This window comes from Anolis carolinensis, chromosome 4 (assembly GCF_035594765.1).
Source record: "Anolis carolinensis isolate JA03-04 chromosome 4, rAnoCar3.1.pri, whole genome shotgun sequence".
Classification (NCBI taxonomy): domain Eukaryota; kingdom Metazoa; phylum Chordata; class Lepidosauria; order Squamata; family Dactyloidae; genus Anolis; species Anolis carolinensis.
The window spans coordinates 205,265,703-205,281,541 of record NC_085844.1 but is presented as its reverse complement, the minus strand read 5'-3'; the positions used below and the strand labels follow the sequence as shown (position 1 = coordinate 205,281,541).

The following is a 15,839-nucleotide window of genomic DNA, read 5'->3' as shown; positions in this document are numbered from 1 at the left end:
CTGAGATCTTCAGGAGAGGCCCTTCTTGTGGTCCCACCACCATCTCAAGTTGGGTTGGTGGGAATGAGAGAGGGCCTTCTTGGTGGCTCCTCCTTGACTCAGGAAACTCTCTTCTCCCCAAAGAACCCAGAATGGCCTCCTCCCTGCTGTCCTTCCGGCGGCAGGCTACAACTTTTTCATTCGAACAGGATTTTAAAGAAGAAGTTTTATAATATCAAGCTGGGGGTGCTCTGATTTTTAGTTTTGAATATGTTTTATGTATTTTAACTGCATATAAAAATACCAATGCTATTTAATTCTGTTTTAATGTTTGTATATTTGTAGATTTTAAATTATATTGAAATGCTTTTAACATAAGATGCTTTGAGATTCCTTGTGGAGAGATAAAGGGTGGTATAAATAAACATAATAATAATACCATTCACCAACTTAAGCTACAACTTTCAACTGACCCAAGTTAACAAGAAGTCAAACAGTTTGTGGGCTGTTCCAGACAGACCCTATATCCAGGATCTGATTCCAGGTTTTCTGGTTTAAACTGGATTATATGAGTCTGCACTGCCAGATAATCTGGGATAAACAGAAATCCTGGGATCAGGTCCTGGGATATAGGACCTGTCTGGAAGGGTCCTGTGCTGTGCTAGGCCCATTAGAACAAGTATGGGCAAACTTTGGCCCTCCAGGTATTTTGGATTGCAAGTCCCACAATTCCTATCAGCCCAACAGCCTACAAGCTGTTAGGAATTGTGGGAGTTGAAGTCCAAAATACCTGGAGGTTCAAAGTTTGCTCATGACTGCATTAGAAGCTAAATGCCCTGCCATGCTACTATTACTACTACTACTACTAATAATAATAATCTTTATGTATATTCCTCCCTATCTCCACGGAGGGACTCTGGGTGTATTCCAAACATAAAAGACAAACATGCAATGTCCAAACACAACATACAATACACCCATAATAACAAAAATTGACAACCCAATATATAAAACAAATTATGGCTTAACAACTAAAATTAAATTAAAAATGCAACCTGTTATATCAAACATAAAACAAAGCATGCTATGTCCTTTAAAGCTGTTATTTCCTTTCCTCCAGGTGTTTTGGGCTTTAACTGCCCTGGAGTTGAAATCCAAAACACCTGGAAAGCCATAATTGGGAACATACTGATATAGACTAACCCTCTCTAGAATCCCATATTGAGCATGGAGGAAAGGCAACACTGGAAAAGCAAAGTTTGCTAAACACTGATATTGATCAACTGCCTCCAGAATCTCATTCTGAGCAAATAAGGTGAAAATAAAAATAAAGCAAAATAAAAGACTTCAACTCCCAGAAGTCTCTGCTGCTTTGGCCAAGGATCAAGGATTCTGGGAGCTGAAGTCCCAAACTGGAAAGCCAGTTTGGGACTTCAGGGGAGAGCCCATCCCTTCCACCTTTTGCGCAGACACCTGGGTTGGAAAACACACTCCAGCTGTGGGTCCCCTTTGGCCCCTCCTAAAAAAGGATCCTATTTCCTGTCCAGCAGAGTCCAGGTCCAACAGCACAAAAGGCAATCCGGGAGAGAGACAGAGAGCGCAGGAAGCCGGGGGAGAAACGTGGCTGTCAGACCACAGGAAGGAAAGGCACACTCCTCTCCAACCTCGCCATAAAAAACGGGAGCGTGGCTTCTTGGTTAGGGAGGCTGGAGAGGCCACAATTGCAACATATAGATATGATACACTATTGCAACATATAGATATGATACAGAGGACTCTTTGGTGGGCACTCCTTCCAAGCGGGCGGGCTGTCAGCGCGTCTCCCTTGCCGAGTCCTCCTTTTTTTTTCCAGGCTGCGTGTGCGTAAAATAGCCTCCGGCTATTTTACGCACACGCAGCCTGGAAAAAAAAAGGAGGACTCGGCAAGGGAGACGCGCTGACAGCCCGCCCGCTTGGAGCAAAGCCAGAGAAGTGTCTGCGGGTGTCTATGAGCCACACATGCATACAAATGCCCCCCTCCAACGGGACCATTCACCCCCCTTCCTTCCTTCCTTCCCTCCCTCCCCTTTGGAGACGCGCTTTCCTCCTCCTTCTCCTCCCAGTTTTTGCGCACGAGAAAGAGAGCCACCCGCGCCCTCTTCAGCCGGGCCAGCAGCCAAAAAGGGAAGCAGCCGGGCCCCTCGGCCTGGCAGAGAGAGAAAGAGGCGCTGGGCCGGGCAGGAGACAAGGATTCGCCCCCTTTTCCCCCTGCCCTTTGCTCACCCCGTTGCTGCGGATCGCAGGGAGCCAGCCAAGCTCTTGCGCGCAGTCTCTTTCTCTCGGTGTGTGTGTCTCTCTCTCCAGCTCTGGCTTCTAAGGCGCCCGGGCTCCTCTCGCTTTCTCTCCGGCTCTTCGGCGCCTTGCCTTTGCGGGAAGCTCGGCCGAGGACGCGGCTGCTTCTCCTCCTCCTCCTCCTCCCTTCGGCCCCCCTTTTCCTGCCTGTGATCGGCGAAAGAGGAGGAGGAGGAGCCGCCAGGGCCGGCGAAAGGAGGAGCGAGGGCGCGCAAAGGCGGGCCAGGCGAAGAGTTGGAGAGCAGGAGGAGCGAGCAAGCAAGCGGAGTCGGGGTGGGTTCAGCCTTTCCTTAGTTTTCACCCTTTCCTTTTTATTTATCCGTGTCCTTTTTTTTTCTTTTCCAAAAGTGCGCTCCAACACCGAGGCCGTCCCTTTCCACTGCTTGCGGAAATATCCACCGCCTCTTTCCTTCTCCCTTCGTGGCTGGAAACGGCCTCACCGGACGGCCCCCTTTCCTGCGTACCGCAGCACTGCTTTGTTGACGCGGCTTTGCTCCCTTTTCAGCTGCGGCAGGAGGAATCGCCCAGGACGCTGGGATGGATCCCCCAGAATGGATTTCGGGATCCTCCGCCTTGGAACAGCCAGAAAAAACCAGTGGGTTTTATTACTGCGTCTTTATCATCGCTTCTGAGCATAGGAAGTGTCTTTTTCCCCCTCTTTCCACGCAGAGGAAAAAGTTGGGAGGCGGGGCTCGAGGGGGTGGACTGCAGTCCCTTGCAGAAGAAGCCCCTCCATGAGAATAAATGAGTAAAATAAAAATACCTGTGGGTTGTTGAGAGAAGTCCAAAACACCCAACCTTTTTTTGACCAGGAACCATAGAATCAGAGAGTTGGAAGAGACCTCGTGGCCCATCCAGTCCAACCCCCTGCCAAGAAGCAGGAAAATTAAATTCAAAGCATCCCTGACAGATGGCCGTCCAGCCTCTGCTTCAAAGCCTCCAAAGAAGGAGCTTTCAGCACACTCCAGGGCAGAGAGTTCCACTGCTGAACAGCACTCACAGTGGGGAAATTCTTCCTAATGTTCAGGTGGAATCTCCTTTCCTGTAGTTTAAAGCCATTGTTCTGCATCCTAGTCTCTAGGGCAGCAGAAAACAAGCTTGCTCCCTCCTCCCTAAGACTTTCCCTCACATATTTATACATGGATATCATGTCTCCTCTCGGCCTTCTCTTTTGCAGGCTAAACATGCTCAGCTCTTTAAGCCGCTCCTCATAGGGCGTGTTCTCCAGACCCTTGATCATTTTAGTTGCCCTCCCCTGAATACCGTCCAGCTTGTCAACATCTCCTTTCAACTGCGGTGCCCAGAATTGGACACAGTGTGATTCCAGGTGTGATCTGACCAAGGCGGAATAGAGGGGGAGCATGACTTCCCTGGATCTAGACACTAGACTCCTATTAATGCAGGCCAAAATCCCATTGGCTTTTTAAACCGCCACATGACATTGTTGGCTCAACATTAGTACCAAAAGTACAAATTTTGGTTAGTACGAATCAGTTTTTGGTCAACTTTAGATTCAGTTGGTTATTAGGGGTGCTGGTTTAGAAAAGTGCATTGGATAAACCACATCAGCTCTAGTTTCTGATACAGAACACATCCCATCCAATAGTTGCCATCTGCTCATCCACAGAAAACCATATTTAATAATCTAGAGCTGGTGTGGCCTATCCAATGCAATTTTCTGAATCGGCACTCCCCAAATGACCCTAGGAACAGGCCTAAAAACAAAAATAACCAAAGCACACCCGTTTCCAGGCTCCACATGGAATGGCTCCGCTCACCAGGAGGGAGGAGGAAGAGAAACAGCAGTCAGGAGGCTTTTTACACCTTTCATGGGTAGTCAGCCTCTCTACTCCTGACATTCCAGTTGTCTCGGCACTATAAGAGGATTTCACAAGACCAGTTGCTCTCTTTGCAACAGTGTAGTAACAGTGAGGCTGCGGACTATATTTTAGTTCTTGGGGACCACAGGTTGGGAACCACTGCTGTAGAACGAATCCACTTTAACTGTATTGGTTCAGTGCTATGGAGTAATGGGGCTGTAGTTTTGCAAGGTTTTGAGCCGCCTCTGCCAAACAGTGTGGGTGCCTTGCTAAACTACAAATCCCAAGATTACATAGTATTGAGCTATGACAATTAAATTACAGATGGCATCCCTCAAATAGGAGCTTCAGGTGCTCCTAAAGCAGCTTCCCCTTTTGCTTTGGCTCAGCAAAGATTACATTATATGAATCTAATGCGGACCCTAATATTGGCAAGGTATTTTAGCCAAAAAAAAAGTGAGTGTTCAAGTAAATCCAGTAATAACAACAGGATCGTCAGCCTTTGGTATCCGCTGAGGTTTGGTTCCAGTATCCCAAAATTTTTGGGTGAGCAATCCCTATTACATACAATTACAGTAGAGTCTCACTTATCCAAAACTCGTTTATCCAAGGTTCTAGATTATCCAAGGCATTTTTGTAGTCAATGTTTTCAATATACTGTATCATGATATTTTGGGTCTAAATTCGTAAATACAGTAATTACAACATAACATTACTGCATATTGAACTACTTTTTCTGTCAAATTGGTTGTATAACATGATGTTGGTGCTTAATTTGTAAAATCATAAACTAATTTGATGTTTAATAGGCTTTTCCTTAATCCCTCCTTATTATCCAAGATGTTCGCTTATCTGGCCCGTTTATTTTGGATAAGTGAGACTCTACATTACATTTAAGCTTCTTGAATATTTCCATTGTTGTTCTTCTTACTGTTATCTTTATTTATTTCTACCCTAATTGTTCCTGAGAACTGGGACTAAAGGCAACTTTCAAATTAATACAGATGTAGCACTGTTTAAAAATAAAAATAAAACCCCCTTCGACAACACATTGAAAATCCCCAGTGTTACAATAACACTTTAAAAATGTAAGCAAACAGTCAAAGTGTTAAAGAGCGGCTTGTAAAACTATAAATAAAATAGTGCAATACACTCATAAACACCCTTTCTTTTAACCCTTCAATTCATGAATGTATTGTATTGTAGTAAAAACTTATTTCCATGGTAATAGGGGGGCATCCTATGGTGCATATGCACTGTAGAATTAATGCAGTTTGATGCCATTTTAATTGCCATGGCTCAGTGCTATGGAATCCTGGGAGTGGTAGTTTTAAAATGTGCTTAGCTTTCTCTGCCAAAGAGTGCTGGTACTTCAACAAACTCCAGCTTCCAAGATTCCATAGCATTGAGCCATAGCAGTGAAATTGGTGTCAAACTGCATTAATTCTACATGTAGAAGTGTCTAGGACAGTTACGGAAGAGGGCCTAACATTTGTCATTCACTAACCATGTCCAGGAAGGTAGTGGGGTTCATTGGAGATCCTTCAGTAGACCTGAATCAAACAAAAATTTGTAGGCCATAATCAACACTTTAAATTGGGGCTAGATTCTGGCAAGCCAGTCCTTTTCTGTCAACCATATATCATATCAGGCCCATTTCCTACCATTTGACCCCCTACCTATGAGAGTTGAATGATGCAACTCGCCATGTCCAGAACCAGGGCCGTAGCCAGAAAAAAATTTCGGGAGGGGTTTTGAAAATTTCGGGGGGGGGGGGGGTTAACCCCTAGCACACACACACACACACACACACACACCCCGCAGATTTCAATATCTGCTTGAAATAGTGCCTGGAGGGACTCTTAATGTTTTGTGTCTCATAGACTTAGCATGGGGATTTGGTTAACCAGTTAAAATTCATGAGTAAACCAGGTTTTTTTTATAACCTGAAAAATTTCGGGGGGGGGGGGTTGAACCCCTAAACCCCCCCCCCCTCGCTACAGGCCTGTCCAGAACTGAGCTTGGATGGGTCCTATGACCCTATCGCCACTGACAGGGAGACTTCAGAGATAAAATGGTTGAGTAAAAGTGAATGAGTCTAAATATTGCATGGATGTACCTTTCCCCTACAGCCAACATGCACTATTTCGTTGTGTGATGAAGCCCTAACTGGAGCAAGCTAGATGAGACATTTGTCATATGGTTTGTCTTTGTGTGGTTTGTTTTTCTTTAACAAATAGCCAGCACACAGCAGTGAAGAAGAGGAGAACCAGGCCAGAAGAAATAGGACTAGAATGCCCCTCCACCAATCTTTTTCTTCATGGGGACTGATTGTATCTGCCATGAGCTAAAATGTCTTCACATTGAAGCAGGAGTAGGGTGACTTGTGGCATCTTTAAGACTAAGTTATTCACTTAAGCTTTCATTGATTTCAATCCACTTCCACAAACTGCCATCCTAAATTCCAAAAAATAAGTTTAATTAAAAAATTGGGGGGAGAAAACGGTCCACCAAATTGCAAGGGGTAGTTTTACTCATTCCCTTCTGCATAGGCTCTGAGAGATCTGTTTTAAAAACAAGACATGAATCAGAAGCTCAATCTAGCCTCCCCTAGGCTTAAAACCAGAAAAGAGTGGGTGGGGGGATTATGATGATTCCTAAACTATTTTGGCAAAAAAAATTAAAAACTTTTTTAAAGTTTCAAAAAAATCAAATTATTAAACTACAATGTGGGTGGATTCAGTCCTCAGAGAACTAAAGAATCAGTAAATCTTGGGATAGCAGGAGAAAAGTTTGTTTGATGCTGATGGATCATGGCCTAAATCTAATTTCTCATCCGAACTGGAAAAGAACCATTGATTCAATGGAATTTACATGAGTATTGGTCTCTCAAGGTACAATTGATTTTGGGAAGTTTAATCTAATTTGGATTAAATGAATTTGGGTCCAAGGGTCTTCAACTGAAATGGGAGAAAAGTTCCTCAGACATTCAAAGAAGACAAGGGCATTCCATAAGAATCCTTTCCCACTTATTCCATTTTCAGACTGATGAAGCAGACCCCATAATTTCAGCATCATACCTTCCCTCTATCCCTTTCGGTATTTTTGCTTGCTTGTTTTTTGTAATATCTTGCCTGATAAAGGGATCTGGAGGACTTAAAACACTTGGATTTTCTAATATAATATATTACACAAATACGAATTTATGCTTATGTGCCTTCAAGTAGCCTGTTGACTTATGGCTGTCCCATGAACTTCATGAGGTTCTCTTATGCCAGTTCTTTTTGCTGAAATGTAACCTATAGCAACTGGTATGCATTGGCAGTCTCTCATCCAACTACTTACCCAGGCCAGTCCTGCTTAGTTTCTAAGATCAGACAGGATATGGTATCTTAAGGGTTTTAAGTCTAGAGCCACCTCTTACTTAACTGCAACTAGTCATGTCAAGCATCTGAAAAATGCATTTCACAAGGCGCCTCTGTTGTGTCATATGCAGATAATTTGTTAATGTAAACTAAACTCATACACATATGAGGCATAGTGGGTTAAAGCCTTGTGACTTAAAGGTTGGGTTGCTGACCTGAAGGCTGCCAGGTTCGAATCCAATTCAGGGAGAGCGCAGATGAGCTCCCTCTATCAGCTCCAGCTCCATGCGGGGACATGAGAGAAGCCTCCCACAAGGATGGTAAAAACATAAAAACATCTGGGTGTCCCCTGGGCAGCGTCCTTGCAGACGGCCAATTTTCTCACACCAGAAGCGACTTGCAGTTTCTCGGGTTGCTCCTGACACGGAAAAAAAATACACAATAAACACTTTTGCCTCCAAAAATTCTACTGAGGACTTAAAATAGGACTTAGACAGGTCTGGCTTATTTTTATTTGTCATAGATACAGCAGCAGTGAGTTTCACTATGCCCAACACACAGGTTTTAAAAGACTTCAGTTATATTTACACTCTATTTTCTTGCATTCTATTTTCCTGACCTAACTACCCCACAAAAATATCCTCCGTGATCATGCCACACAAAGAAAGTACAATGGATTCTCAGTATCTGTTGTGATTTGGTTCAAGATTCCCCCGTAGATAACCAAAATCTGTGGATACTCAAGTCCTGTTATATACAATGGTGTAGTAAAATGGCAACCCTTATATAAAGTGACAAAATCAGGATTTGCTTTTTATTGTTGTTATTGGAAGGGAAGTTGCTGTGGATAGTGGAATGCATGGGCAGATTCCTTCAATATGAAGAGTCAACTGTGGTGAAGTCTGTCTTTCCTTTCTTCCTAATTTCTTTTTGTTCAAAAGTAAGTACACAGGTCTTTCAACCCACTCCTCAGAACATCACCAGTGAGACATCCTTCCTGAATAAAATTCATCTGTAGTCATTGCCATTTTGAAAACAAAAACACTCAAGCAAAAAATGGAGTGACTCTACTTTCAACATTTTGAAAACTTATTGTAAAGCAGGACAATATAGGGCAGGTACCTCCATAAATTTTCCATATATCATTGTGTGCATATAGATTCAAATTAGGAAATAATTGCTACAATTTAAATAGGTCTACATTAAGTGAGTGTGTAATTGAGATAGGCAACCAATGTGCCAGTCCTGTCTGCCTGCCATGTACTGGCTGAAGGGGTGGTTATTTTTTTTTACTCTTATTATAAATGAAGAGGCTGGGTATCTTCTCAACTAGAGCAGAGGTGAGCAAGGTGTTACCATGAACCACTTAATAATGACCTCTTCACACGGGGCTAAATTAGGCGGCATGCACTGATTTAGCCCTAGTCACCCACTGAGCCGGCCGGCTCCCATCAAATGATGCCGGCTCAGCTCTGGGTGAAGGAGCACTGTCAGGACAACACAAAAGGGCTCCCATGTTGCCACTGCAATCTGTGAGGGAAAGCCATACACACCACTCACGCTCATGCTTTCCCTCATCTGATTGCCCTCGACTGGAGCCGGGCGATGCATCGCATGACGTGCCGGGTTTCCCGTACCCCTCTACGATATGAAGCACCTCTGGTAACCATCTGATGGGCTTCCCATGGTTACAAAGAGCCACCTTGTTTCTAAAAAGAATGATAAAAATGACAGTATCTTTCAGGGGGGCTTTTTTTAAAAAAAGAAACTTAAAGTGACTGGTGTTTTGAGAAGCACATTATACACATGTCCAAGGGATGTGGTTTGCATTTGGAGGACTTGCAGGAGGAAAAAAAATATCAAGGAACGATGCCAGCATATCGGGACAGAAGTAGAATGTGGTCTTTAAAGTTGCTCAGCCCAGTTAAGGAGAAGAATACCCTTTGATAGTCCTTCAAATGGAAGACAGTTCTCTATAAAATATAATGACACAACCCAACATTGTATACACAGTATAACTGGAGGGGAGGGGGGTGGAAGAAACTGATGGAGCCTGAGAACCACTAGGTACATAATTTTTTATGTTGCAAAAGCATCTCTAGGCCATATTGTTCCAAGTAAACGAGCAAACCCAGCTTCAGAAGTTGGTGCCATTAGCCATTTACTAAAGACTAGAATTGTCCAGTGGGCCCATCAGCAATCTCCTTTTCTCCACTTCATTTCTTGTTCTTGACATAGGGACTGGATTACTAGCAGCAATTCTGTAAAGTCAATCTCACCAACAAGTATTGCTTCAGCAATCATTTTAATTACTCTCGGGAGCTTTGACGGAGATTCGCTCTATATAGCAACCCTAATGCAAGATGGGGAAAGTTATATGAAAGGTCCAGCAAAAGTGCTTTCTTTCAAGTAAGGGGGGGGTGATTTGGAGTCACTACTCATGTTGCTTTTGTACCCAAGGTATGTAGAAAAGAACATGCTCTGCTGTTTTCTCCATGAACGCCCTAAACTATTCCCAAAGATGCGATCCCACCTAAAACTAGACCTACTAAGGGTCACATTAGATCTGATTCTTTTGTTTGAGAATGCGTTTCAATCATGCAAAACTGCAACAATCACTTCTTACCTACCTCTATGGAATGATGAATGGTAGAACAACAAATTAAAATACATAACCAGATTGTATAAACACCAGCTAAAAAACGTAAACAACACATTAAAAGAGAATTTACAAAGGATACATATTAAAAAACAATTCATACTTCCTGCACAATTCATACTTCCTTCTTATTGCTGTTAGGAATTCAGGTAGCATATCCAGCTGACAAAGTTCAACATAGCAGGGGCAAGGAGAAAATGTTCTCTGGGTAACTGTTGTCAGCCCTGTTTTGGATGAGTGAACCAGGTGTCACCCAGAGGACCTGGGTGTACAGGGCAAGTTATATAGGAGAAGATGCTCCTGTAGGTAACCTGATGTCCTTCCATCCATATAACCCTGAATATCAAGGCATTTAATCCACAATATCTGCGTTGAATTGGGTTATCTGAGTCCACACTGCCATATAATCCAGTTCAATGTGGATTTTCTACAGTTGGGTGGAAGGGGCCCTGGATCCAAATCATGTAGGGGTTCAAAGGTAACAACCAAAACTTAGTACTTTGCCCACAAACTAATGGGCAACTATCATTTTAATATAGGTGTAATATGATCACTCCTAAATGTTCCGGTAACCAATCTGCCTGCCATGTTTGGACCGAATTCAAGTTTCCAAACTTAGAACAGAAGTAGTTCAAGTGCATTGCAGAAATTCAGCCATGTGATTACCATTCCAGCATATGCTCTACCACTTCCAGATCCTAGGTGGAAGATCTGGAAATGGTTTAGTGTTAAATGGGAAATTTACCTTGAAACTTGCATAGTGACTTGGACCAGTTGATCTCAGCCTGTTCTCCCTTCCAGAATTGCTATTGTGAAGATTTTTTTTTCTTCATGTCAGGAGTGACTTGAGAAACTTCAAGTCACTTCTAGTGTGATAGAATTGGCCATCTGCAAGGACGTTGCCCAGGGGACTGCCAGATGTTTGATGTTTTACCATCCTTGTGGGAAGCATCTCTCATGTCCCTGCATGAGGAGCTGGAGCTGACAGAGGGAGCTCACCTGTTCTCCCTGGATTCGAATCTCCGACCTGTCAGTCAGCAGTCCTGTCAGCACAAGGGTTCAACCCATTGCGCCACTGGGGATGATAAAAAAATCAGGAGGAGAGCAATATGTATACATTTCTTCTGATTACTGGGGAAAACATGGGGTATAAAAGTAACTGATAAATAACTGTATGGTTATTGAATAAGATAATACACAATAAACATACATCTTCTAAAAATAAAAAGTCAGACATAGTTTTAATGCTGGACATAAGACACATAATGATGAAAAAAGACATTACTCAAACCTTTGTAAATCCTATTTTTAAGCTTGTAGTAGATTTTGTGCAGGAAATAGGTAGGATTCCAAAGAGGATCTTCCTCTTAAAGAAGTATTAAAATGCCCACTCAGAAATCCTGCAAATGTCTTGGTAAATATCCCTGACCATTTCTAGAGCTTACTGTCATTTCAGGTTTTTTTTGAATGCACAGTTTTAAGTTTGTGTACAGGGTTTTCTTTTGCTTTGTTTTTGGAGGAAAGATCATAGCAAACAATGAAGATGGCATAAGCAGCAGAGGAATAACAAACTGCACTAAAATAAGAGAGCAAACAGAGCTCCACCCCCTCCTTATCAGAACAAAAAGTGTGTTATTGACTGTTAACAGCATAGGATGAAGGATGGCTGCTGCCATGTATAAGGAAACAAATGACACAAATAATGCTCACAATCTTGTTGATGCAAGGGAGGACTATATTGAATCTTTTATAGCTGTGTTTAGAGTAGACCCACTAAAATCAATTGAACAAGTTAAACACAATGAACCTATATCCCAACAATTTAAAGGAGTTTGCTTTAGAGCTCGGAACTGCAACTTCCAGAATGTCTCATTTAGTGTGTCTCCTTAAATGTCAGCCACATGTTGGACCCTTGATTATCTACAATTCACCATGAAGTCTGTCTGTTCCTTTTGGGGTGGATTTTGTCTTCGCCATATACTTTTTTCTCCCTCCTCTTCTGATGTATTTGTGGTTTTGTCATGTCAAACTTTTATTTGCACATTAATAAAATTAGTTGAAGATGTGTTCAGTGCTGGATCACAAATGATCATAAAGTTATTCAAATGCTGCAACAAGGTTGTAAAAACAGCTTGAAAATGGAAAAAAAGAGACTTCAGTTCTTTGGAAGCCTTGAATAATAAGATTTCTTTCACAAACAGATGTGAAAGTGTCTTTCTTGCTAACTTTCCAACACCATACAGATCAAGGAAGAATGTGTGAATAGATAATATATAATTGTATCTGTTCTTCAATTGCAGGTTTTCCTTTCTTTTCTCCCCTTTTCAAGGCTACCTCCAGGTTTGAGCTAGCCTCCCTGTCCACAGCCCCATCCAACTACTCCAAAGTAAAGGTTTAATCTATTGGGCTCTCTGCCTCCTTTCTCTTGTTAATGGCAAGGGGAGACAGTAGAGTTGTGGTTTATATCAGACAACTGTATGACACAGTTCAGTCAGCATCAACAAGGACACAGTGGGGAGAAGAAATCAAACAATGCAACAATGTGAATATAATAATATAATGCAAGTACACAGAAGAAAGCTAATATTCCAAAGGCAGCTTCAAGGTAGACATGAAAGTCCATATTATACTTGTCAACAGAAAGGCCAGCCATATACCACAAATTCTGTATCATTGCCAAAATGAATGGAGCAGTTGAACAGATGTTAATGAAAAGTATATGATTGCTCCTGGAAATGTAAAATTGTTTCAATCAACCTTCATCAGTAGATTAGGCCACAATTAGGTCACCATTTTAATTACACACAATGGCTTTGGCGTAGTTCTTATAGGAGCTGCTATTATCATGTCCCACAATGTCCTAAAACAACTGTCCGTCAGTAGCATTGTGGATAACTTACAGAGCTTCTGTAAGTGATCAAACTTACCAGGTCTTGCCAGAAACTTCAGCAGCTGCCTAGGAGTGGTTGATACAAATCCTGCTCTTCTGCCTCTCAGTGGCTTCTTAGAACCTTGTCACATTCAGTTGTACAATGCAAATGACAGCTGGGTGATTTGCCAGGCAGCGTGGTGAATCCACGGGCCACAGGGGAATCTGTTGCCCCACATAGCTCACAGAGATGCCTTCCTTAACACACAGGGGAAAGCATTGCTACCCTGCTTCCCTCTTGTTTCTCACCCCATTATAGGCAACAAGAAAACGGGAAACGTCCCATGTTCTCGTTGCTCCCTCGTACAATGCTTTCACCACAGTTTGAGGGAAGGAGTCCCACCTGAAGTAGCTCTATGTCATTTGATGGGATATGGCATGTTCCGTCCCTGAACTCTGCTAAATTTGCCTGTGTGATAAAGTCCTAAGAATGAATGAATTAATTAATAGAATACAGGTATGGGTGACAGCCAGTGTTATGTAATCCTTGTGTATCTTCTTCTTTATTCATTCAGTCATTTCCGACTCTTCGTGACCTCATGGACCAGTCCACGCCACAGGACTGCCCCAGCTCCTTAAAGGTCAAGCCAGTCACTTCAAGGATACCACCCATCCATCTCACCCTTGGTCGGCCTCTCTTCCTTTTTCCTTCCATTTTCCCCAGCATCATGATCTTTTCCAAGCTTTCCTGTCTTCTCATGATGTGGCCAAAATACTTCATCTTTCCCTCTAATATCCTTCCCTCCAGTGAGCAGCCGGGCATTATTTCCTGGAGGATGGACTGGTTAGATCTTCTTGCGGTCCAAGGCACTCTGAAGATTTTCCTCCAGAACCAAAGTTCAAAAGCGTCTATCTTCCTTCGCTTAGCCTTCCTTATGGTCCAGCTCTCACATCCATAGGTTACTATAGGGAACACCATTGCTTTCACTATGCGGACCTTCGTTGCCAGTGTGATGTTTCTGCTCTTCACTATTTTATCAAGGTTGGCCATTGCTCTTCTCCCAAGAAGTAAACGTCTTCTGATTCCCTGGCTGCAGTCTGCATCTGCAGTGATCTTCGTGCCTAGAAATTTAAAGTCTGTCACTGCCTCCACGTTTTCTCCCTCTATTTGCCAGTTATCAATCAGTATGGTTGCCATGATCTTGCTATTCCTGATGTTTAACTGCAACCCAGCTTTTGCACTTTCTTCCTTCACCTTGGTGATAAGTCTCCTCAGCTCCTCCTCACTTTCAGCCATCAGAGTGGTATCATCTGCATATCTAAGGTTGTTAATGTTTCTTCCAGCTATTTTAACTCCAACCTTGGATTCGTGAAGCCCCGCACATCACATGATGTGTTCTATGTACCAGTTGAATAGGTAGAGTGAAAGTATACAGTCCTGCCGTACTCCTTTCCCAATCTTGAATCAGTCTGTTGTTCCGTGGTCTATTCTTACTGTGACTTGGTATCCTCATACCACCAAGAACATGCCACAGTTTATTATGGTCCACACAGTTGAAGGCTTTAGAATAGTCAATAAAGCAGTGAATATTGGCAATTTGGTTTCTCATTCCTCTGCCTTTTCTAAACCCAGCTTGGACATCTGGCAACTCTCGCTCCATGTATTGCTAGAATCTGCCTTGCAGGATCTTGAGCATTATCTTACTGGCATGGGAAAAAAGTGCCACTGTATGGAAGTTTGAGCATTCTTTAGCGTTTCCCTTTTTTTGGTATGGGGCTATAAATTGATTTTTTTTCCCCAATCTGATGTCCATTCTGGTGTTTTCCATATTTGCTGGCATATGGCATGCATCACCTTGACAGCATCATCTTTCAAGATTTTAAACAGCTCAGCTGGGATCCCATTGTCTCCTACGGCCTTGTTATTAGCAATGCTTCTTAAGGCCCATTCAACCTTACTAATAGGATGTCTTGCTCTAATTCACTCACCACACCATCAAAGCTATCCTCTATATTATTATCTTTCCTATACAGATCTTCTGTATATTCTTACCACCTTTTCTTGATCTCTTCAGCTTCTGTTAGGTCCTTGCATTCATTGTTTTTGATCATTCCCATTTTTGCCTGAAATTTACCTCCAATGTTTCTGATTTTCTGGAAGAGGTCTCTTGTCCTTCCTATTCTATTGTCTTCTTCCACTTCCATACATGGCTTGTTTAAAAATAGTTCCTTGTCTCTTATGGCTAACCTCTGGAGTTGTGCATTTAGTTGGGCATACCTCCCCCTATCACTGTTTCCTTTTGCCTTCCTTCTTTCTTGGGCTACTTCCAACGTCTCAACAGACAACCACCTTGCCTTCTTGGTTTTCTTTTTCTTTGGGATGTACTTTGTTGCCGCCTCCTGAACAATGTTGTGAACTTCTGTCCATAGTTCTTCTGGGACTCTATTTATTAAATCTAGTCCCTGAAATCTATTCTTCACCTCCACTGCATATTCACTAGGAATATTTGTGAGCTCGTATCTAATTGGTCTGTGTATTTTCCCCATTCTCTTTAGTCTGATTCTAAATTGTGCAAAAAGAAGTTCGTGATCTGAACTACAGTCAGCTCCAGGTCTTGTTATCATTTACTGGATGGATGTCCGCCACCTTTGGCTGTAAAGGATGTAGTCAATCTGATTTCGGTGTTAACCATCTGGTGAAGTCCATGTATAAAGTCGTCCTTTAGGTTGTTGGAAGAGAGTGTTTGTTATGTACAGTGAGTTCTCCTGGCAAAATTCTATCAGCCTACAACCTGCTTCATTTTGTTTTCCCAAAC

The 15,839-nt window shown here is 42.6% G+C and overlaps 1 protein-coding gene across 1 annotated transcript in view; it reads right to left on the bottom strand.

The window, feature by feature from the left end:
* Window positions 1–2,383, bottom strand: part of rap1a (RAP1A, member of RAS oncogene family) — a 123,888-nt gene extending 121,505 nt beyond the window's left edge. The window contains exon 1 of the mRNA XM_062978656.1: window positions 2,242–2,383. The gene's annotated coding sequence lies outside the window, so the exon portion shown is untranslated. The remainder of the gene's footprint in view (window positions 1–2,241) is intronic.
* Window positions 2,384–15,839: the final 13,456 nt, after the last annotated feature.